Here is a 7,643-nt window from a genome sequence, read left to right as displayed (position 1 = left end):
GACATCATTCCTACTTGGCTGGAGTCCCGCTCACCGTGCCAGGTATCCGAGTGGGTGGAGGCGTCGGTGTCAGATGTCCACAACTCTAGGAGCCCGTGGCAGCAGCGGACCACCGAAAGAAAGGTGACGCCCGCCACGGCCAACAAGGTGGCATGCCGTCCGGAGGCTTGAGAGGCCCAATTCTCCGAGGGGTCACATTTCTCCCCAGCAGGTTGCGCCTCCTTTTCCTGGTGCCGCTCCTCACGGGCTTCCTGAAACTGAACTTTCATACGTATAAACTGCACCATTACCCTTTTGGGGAGCTTTGGCCGGCACCATACCCTGCTCGCTGCACCATGTGTCATACAGGGACTCTGGTCCTGCTCCCCACACAAGAACACAGGACATGGTGAGGCCAAAGATGAACATCAATGGAGCAATAGATAGGGGAGTCATACCACTATATTTGTAGACACAGGAAGTAGGAGCCGCAATCTGCCATGTGTTTCTCTGCCAATCAACCAACCCCCTAACCAGCGCAGCCATGGCAGTTATATTAGTGGCTAATGGCTAGCTGGTTACAGCTGATGGCCATCTACTATCCGAGCCAGCACCTTTCCATGTGATGCAGAGAGCCTGGAAACTGTTCTCCTGGCTCTGTCCCCATAGGTAGGCTTCGTATGGGTTCCAGGGAGGGCACCCATCAGTGCCACTCCACCTGGGCATGTTTTCTTTTAAACAAGGTGTAGCCTTCCACCCAGACCCAAGCAGAGATAAAGCTCCAGGCAGTTCCAATGCACGGCAATGGAAGTGAGAGGTGCACAGAGATTCCCACCAATTGGATCACATGCCCAGGCATTCAGAGGAAGAACTGTCAACGGAATTCTCAATTGATAATAAATCTCATCTACATGTATTTTTGCAGGAACCCATTCATACACAAGGCAAGACCTACACAGACAAAGCGTTCTGTCTACTATAGGACTTGAGCCAGGCAGGACTCACAGGTGAGAAGTAATAACAATGGCACCAGCCAGCGTATCCTGAGTAATCACTTTGTTCCAGGCACTGTGTTAAAAACTTGTGTGGATTTACCTCATTCAATCCACACTATTTGTTCCGCTATAATAATCCATGATTACTATAGATAAGGAAGGTGAAGTTGCAAGAGATTATAACTGTGCTACCGCACACCTGCTGCTCCCGCTCCCACGCAGGCGTTTCACTGGGTGTCCTCTGCAGCTCAGACATGCTCACCTTCTAGGCTGGCCCCGTGCAAACAGCCCCAGTGAGAAATCATGTATATTCGGCCCTTGTTCAGAACCATCACATCCATTCTTACCCCATCCTGCCCTGCAGTTTATTCATTCTTTGCTCTTTTCTTAGCTCTCTTGATAAAATAACCCATGGGGAGATGACAAATGCTAATGGAGTCGTTTGTCACTGCTTGCAGATAACGTCTTTCAATTTTGGCTGCTGCCTTCTAGAGCTAATTTGTCAAAGTGAGAACATCAAGCTCCTGGCAGCTGAGTGGGGCAGGCAGGTTCCGTGGCAAGAAGCCCATAAGGGAGACACTGGAGCTTTGAAAGTGTTCAGGTGCCACAGGCGGGGAGCTTAGGAGGGACGGAGGGACAAGTGGGAGGCCCCTGGGATGGTGAAGAGCTCAAAGCCACTTCCAGCTCTGCCACTTGCAACTACAGGACCTTGGGCAAGGTGCCTATGGGATGCTGAGGGGCCCGGCTCCTGGTGGAAAGCCTATGTGTGATTTTTCAGGCCTGACTCTAGGCAATTCCAAGACTTTCCTTGGCAGACCTCCTGGGGAAAGAAAGCTGCCCTCCCCACCCCAGGTCTGGTGGCAGCCGTGCAAAGCGGACTCTGGAGGGAGGCACAGTCAGGGACTCAGACCCCTCTGTCCAGCCATGCTTTTCACACAGTGGTACCTCGGTTTTCTAATGTCTCCATTGACGAACATTTTGGTTTATGAACGCTGTAAACCCGGAAGTACCTGCTTCGGTTTTCGGACACGACTCAGAAGTCGAACATGTCACACGACTTCCGCTGAGTGCAAGATCCTGAGGCCCAGCTGTCGGCTGTTTTCAAACGTTTCAGGACTCATGAATTACATTCAAAAACCGAGGTACCACTGTATTAGTGTTCCCAGCCCCGGCACCTTCATTTCCAGGTGTGTTTGTCTGAGGCTGCAGGTAGATGGAGCTCTGCTGAGGCTTCTTATGGGGCGGGGGATGACGAGGAAACTTGAAGACATTTTCCCTCCCCTGACTCAGTACCCAGTACTTTTCCACTCCCAACCTTTCCTCTCCGCCCTCCCCTCCAACTTCAGGGTCCATCACCAGTGAGACGCTCCATGTCTGCACTTCCCCACCTGACCCTCTTGGTTCCATAGGCGAAAATGGACGGGGGCGAGTCCACATTTTCTCCAGTTCTCGCTTATACTATCACAGTAAGAGATGAAAGGCTTAACTCTTTCATTTAGGGCTTATTACTTGAATCGGCTGCTCGGAACACCTGACAGCCCAGCTCTCTTTCTCCAGCTTGCTGAGCTCCTGACAGCTGTGCCCCTCACTCTTTCTCGTGTGAGAAAGGAGAGCGTGGCAAGCCTCTCTCACACCAAAGTCATGTGCAGAAAGCGTCTGGCACGTAATGAGTGCAAAATGGCAGCTGTCATTGCTTCTCTCCTACCTTTTCCCAACACTTGTACAATGCTTTCAAGACACTCAAAGGGGGTCCACGTGGCTGAAGTGAGGAGGGGAAAGTGGACCAGGTGAGGGTAAAAGGGCACCACCCCTGGTGCTGGGGGTGGAGGTGTCACAGAAGCCATGACAAAGACTTCTGACCTCACCCTAAGGGCATCAGAAACCCAGTGAAGGGTTTCAAGCCTGAGAAAGTCATGCCATTTTGTCTGTTAAAAGGATGACTCTCGTTGCCATGTGGAGAGAGCAACAGAGTATCAGACAAGGGACTGACGCCATCATTCAGGCAAGAGACCCGATGGCTTAGCCCAAGGTGGAGGCAGCAGAGATGGACAGATGGCGAAAGGTCAGAGTTACAGTTTGGGGTACACTGGCAACACTTGATGTTTGAGCGAATGTCACAGACGTGGGAGCAAAAGTTTTCCAAAATAGCTTCTAGATTTCTGGCTTGAGCAACTGGGTGAATGATGGTGTCATTTGTTAGAACAGGATTATGTGCCCAAGCTGGCCTAGAGACCCATCTACCACCATCTCTGTGCAAAACTGAACTCCAAGTTCCAAGGCACAGATTTGGCAACAAACTACTGGAACAGGGCTCATATAAAAACTGCAAATATCTTGTACTTTTATCATTCTAGTAATATCAGGTATTTTCAAACAAGGCTTGCTCTTTATAAGCATACCTGGGTCTGAGATTATCCATGTCCTTAAGAAGCAAAACAACTACATACACACACACACACACACAAGTAATAAACTTAGCTTTATTTTGTTTTGTTCCTATGTCTTGCTGACTAGAACTAAATGCTGCCATATGCTCCTAAAATGTCCAACGTTTGCATGTTTGTCTGTTTTTTTTTAATTTAGTTTTATCTGGTCTAGTCAGAGCCTTCAGTTAAGTAACCCTATAATCTGTACTTCATGAATAACCATGTAATTGAGCAATTGCCGTAATCGTTGAGGGCTGCTGTGTGGACAGTAGGCTTTTGGGGTTTTTTTTCCAAATTTTTTCTGGAATGCCAGGAAAGGGAACACTTGAGTCTCAGGGCCCAGTGGCCTTTGGAATCAGCAGCCTTCCTCCAGAATTAATGAAGGTGAGGAAACAGGGCCTTGGTAAACAAAGTGAATCCTATACCAGGCTTGGAAGTGTTTTCCAGAATGGTCTTCTGGGTTTTGTTTTGTTTTTTCAGTTGAAAATCTGGGGATTAACTAAATCTGCACAGAGCCTACCTGAGCACATAGAATGGGCTTGTCTGGCAAAGAAGTAGATGAATGGGGGGGAAAAAACATGGCAGCCAGGCTTTCGGAGCTCAAGTGTGGTTGTGCACTAATGAGACAGCTGTGACCAGGAACTGAAGAAGATGCTGAAGAGAACACAAGGTGACTCAAAGGTGAGGGCAAGTGAGATGTTTGAAAGCTCCAAGAACTAAAAATGAATGTCAGCAGACTCCCCTGCAATTGGCAGACGTTTTCCTTAAGCAGCATTGTGTGTTCTGTGTAATTGAGTCGGTTCTGCCCGTCTTATAAATCACAGTCTCAAAATGGCCACAGTGCAGCAGCTTGCGGGGGGACAGGAGGGCTTTGCTTGGAGATCTTCCCCTGCCAGGCGGGGCAAGCCATTTCCCACATCTCATTTTATTTTAACAGGAGTATATTATTCCCCTATTGGGTACCTGCCCTTTTGCTCTATACGCTCATGAAATTTTTTGAAGTATTTAAGTATTAGTTCTCTCTCCACGCGGGAAATTGCAGTCTCACTGGAAAAGCTAATATATGCACATGGAATTAGTACAAGTCACAAGGCCATACGAGATCCATATCAGATTGCATAAAATGATTTGGGAGTAAAGAAACACCTAAAGGATAGATGGAGAGATAGAAGGAAGGATGGAATGAACCAACAGACAACTGAAAATTCTCTGGACTTATAATTGCTTCAAGCTAATCATAAGATACGTAAGAAAATTATAGTACATTAAGGTGCCAAACTTTCAACATTCCAAGTGGCATAATGATTTAGCCCAATTTAAAATACTCAGTATTCCTTTAAGGAATGATACTGATGAATGAGGCATGAAAAGTGAGAATTTTTGGAAGGTTTCAGGTACTGATATTTTTTTTGGTCCCCAAACAGCACCTTCTTCGCCTGCATAAAACGCTAGTCCTGGCAGGAAGTACCAGCAACTCCTTACCACTTAGGAATGAAAATAAGAGGCAAACAGGAAACCATGTTTATTTTTTACCACAGGTCAGCCAAACTCCCACACCTATGCTGTGCATTTCCTGTGTTGGGTGTTATAAAATGCAATGAGAAAATGACATTCCCTTCCTTCCTTTCTCCCAAGAAGCTCTCTTACTGTTGCCGTGCTGGGTACAGAGCCTGTGAAAGATTGCAGTGGAGCACAGCTAGGGACAAGTACAGGGGAAAAAATACTCCATCCTCCACCTAGGATTCCTCAAGAGAGTTGTTTTGAATCTCTACCTCATAGGAAGCCATGTAGCTATTTAGCAATGGCCCTACTGGTAGGGACAAGGGAGCTTTTGATGAAAAGCTCTAACGGAACATGACTGAGTCACAGGGTAGCCCAAGCTGCTGCTGAAAATTGTTCCGTAATGGAACGACTTGGAAGAAAACAATAGAACCATGAGACATACTCCGCGTTTCTCATGCTCACTCTCCAGGGCTGGTAACGTTCACCCTCAAAAGATTATATGGCCCATGACTCCGTCAGTGAATTTTCTTTATCCTGTAGACACTCCTCAAGAGATGTTGGAACGCGAGTACCTGTTCTAATTTAGACTGCTCTTTTAACTTCATTTAAATTACTATTATCATGCCCAGTCTTCCATAATGATGCACCTTGGTAGGCCAAAATGTCTCTGAGGTGCAGGCCCTTAATAAGGATCTTAGTCCAAGAGATATAATTTGACCAGTCTGTCATGAGGCATTCACCAGCTCAGCTGGGCATTGTGCCCACTTGCACTGAACTTCCCTCGCCCCCTTAGGAAGCACTCTGCTTGGTTCTTTCCCATTTTCTTATGAAACAGGCACCTCACTGTGTCTTTCTTCTTGGATCTGCCTGTCCATTCTTCACATAACAATGACATCATAGTCGAACACTAACAGGCAGCTTGAAGAAATCTCCTTATTCATATTCACGTGGGTAAAAATACCATCTTAAGGTTGTCCAGTTGAGAACAAAGTTGCTTCACGTTGTGGTTGCTCTCCATTTTATACCCCTTGGGATGGCTACTATTTAAAAACAAAAAACAAGGAAAAAAACAGAAAATAGCAAACGTTGGCAAGGATGTAGAGAAAGATCAACCTTTGTAAATTTCTGGTGGGAATGTAAAATGGTGCGGCCACTGTGGAAAACTGTATGGCAGGTCCTCAAAAAACAAAAATAGGATTACCATATGATCCAGTAATTCCACCTCTGGGTATGTATCCAAAAGGATTGCAAGCAGTGTCTTAAAGAGCTATTTGTACACTCATGTTCAACGCAGCAGTATTCACTGTAGGTAAAATGTAGAAGCAACCCAAGTGTCCTTTGGTAAATGAATTGATGAGAAAATGTAGTATGTAAATACAATGGAATATTATTCAGCCATAAAAAGGAATGAAATTCTGACACATGCTACAACATGGATGAACCTTAAGAAAATTATGCTAAGAGAAATAGTCAGTCACAAAATAACAAATACTTTATGATTTCACTTATATGAGGTACCTAAAGTAGTAAGAATCAGAGAGACAAAAAGTAGATGGTGGTTGCCAGGGGCTCTGGGGAGGAAGAAATAAGAAGTTACTGTTTAATGGGGACAGAGTTTCGGGTTTACAAGATGAAGAGAGTTCTGGAGATGGATGGTGGTGATGGCTGCACAACAGTTTAAATATATGACGCATTTCTTCATTTATCCTTATCAATTGAAGTCCTATTCTTTCCCAGGCATTGTGCTAGAGACACAAGGGTGTAGAAACAGACAGGACCCCTGTTTTCACGGCATTTCCTGTCTTCAAACTTCAAAGTTTCTTTCCTCTCAACCGAAACTTCCAGGAGGGCTGCTGCCTGTGACTAGGCATGGAGTTGGCTGCCAGGTCACAGCAGTTAATACTAAGATGTAATAAGAGATAAATCGATCGTCCCTATTAGCATTTTGAACTAGAAGACTCTAAATCCTAATGGCCTTCTACTCTGCAGAATTGAGAGGGAGAGATTTTTGTACCTATGTCTCTTGGCTCTCCCTCTTTTTAGAGCCCCTCCGTACCCCCACCCTGTAGCTAGTCTGCAAAGGGTAATCAGCAATTGATATTTCCTGAGGATCCACAGCCCCTCCTCACCTTTACAAGAAAGCTCCTCAAGTGGAAAATGTGCACGAAAACATTCCAGGTGTTCTCTGAAAACAGAGGGCCTCCACCTAGCATGTGACCCCAGACCCAGTAAACCAGGGAGGTGGTGCCAGGTTTGGGAAGAAGAAAAGAGAATCCTGAGTTCCAGCCCCAGCTGTGCGACCAACAGTTGTGTCATCTTAGACCAGTCACTTTCCCTCTTTGTTTTTTCTTATGCAAAATGAGAAGACTGCTTGTGATGAATCTCCTTTGGGGTCCTCTCTAGGTGTGGAACTCATTCTTTTAAAAGGTAGTCTGGGATCTCCAGATTCTGGAAATACCTGCCTGGCCTGGAGTGACTGCACAGAGTGGTACTCAGGGCTTCCAGAGCCAGCAGGCCACGTATAGAGATGTCAACCTGCCAGAAGCTAGAAGAGAGAAGCGTCAATACGTGCATCATTGCATATACCATCACCCAGCTGGTTTGCCTCCAACCTGGATCCATTCTCATGTCTGACTTCTCTTGGCTTCCTTTTAAGGTGGAGAATTTAGCATCTGGAAAGTCAAACAGCCACAGCCTTCAAGAAGTTTTGCCAGCTGTTTTTTGTTTTGTTTTGTTTTGT

Source organism: Rhinolophus sinicus, chromosome 12 (assembly GCF_057876585.1).
Source record: "Rhinolophus sinicus isolate RSI-liver-muscle chromosome 12, RSI-T2T, whole genome shotgun sequence".
Lineage (NCBI taxonomy): Eukaryota > Metazoa > Chordata > Mammalia > Chiroptera > Rhinolophidae > Rhinolophus > Rhinolophus sinicus.
This window is presented reverse-complemented; position numbering follows the sequence as displayed.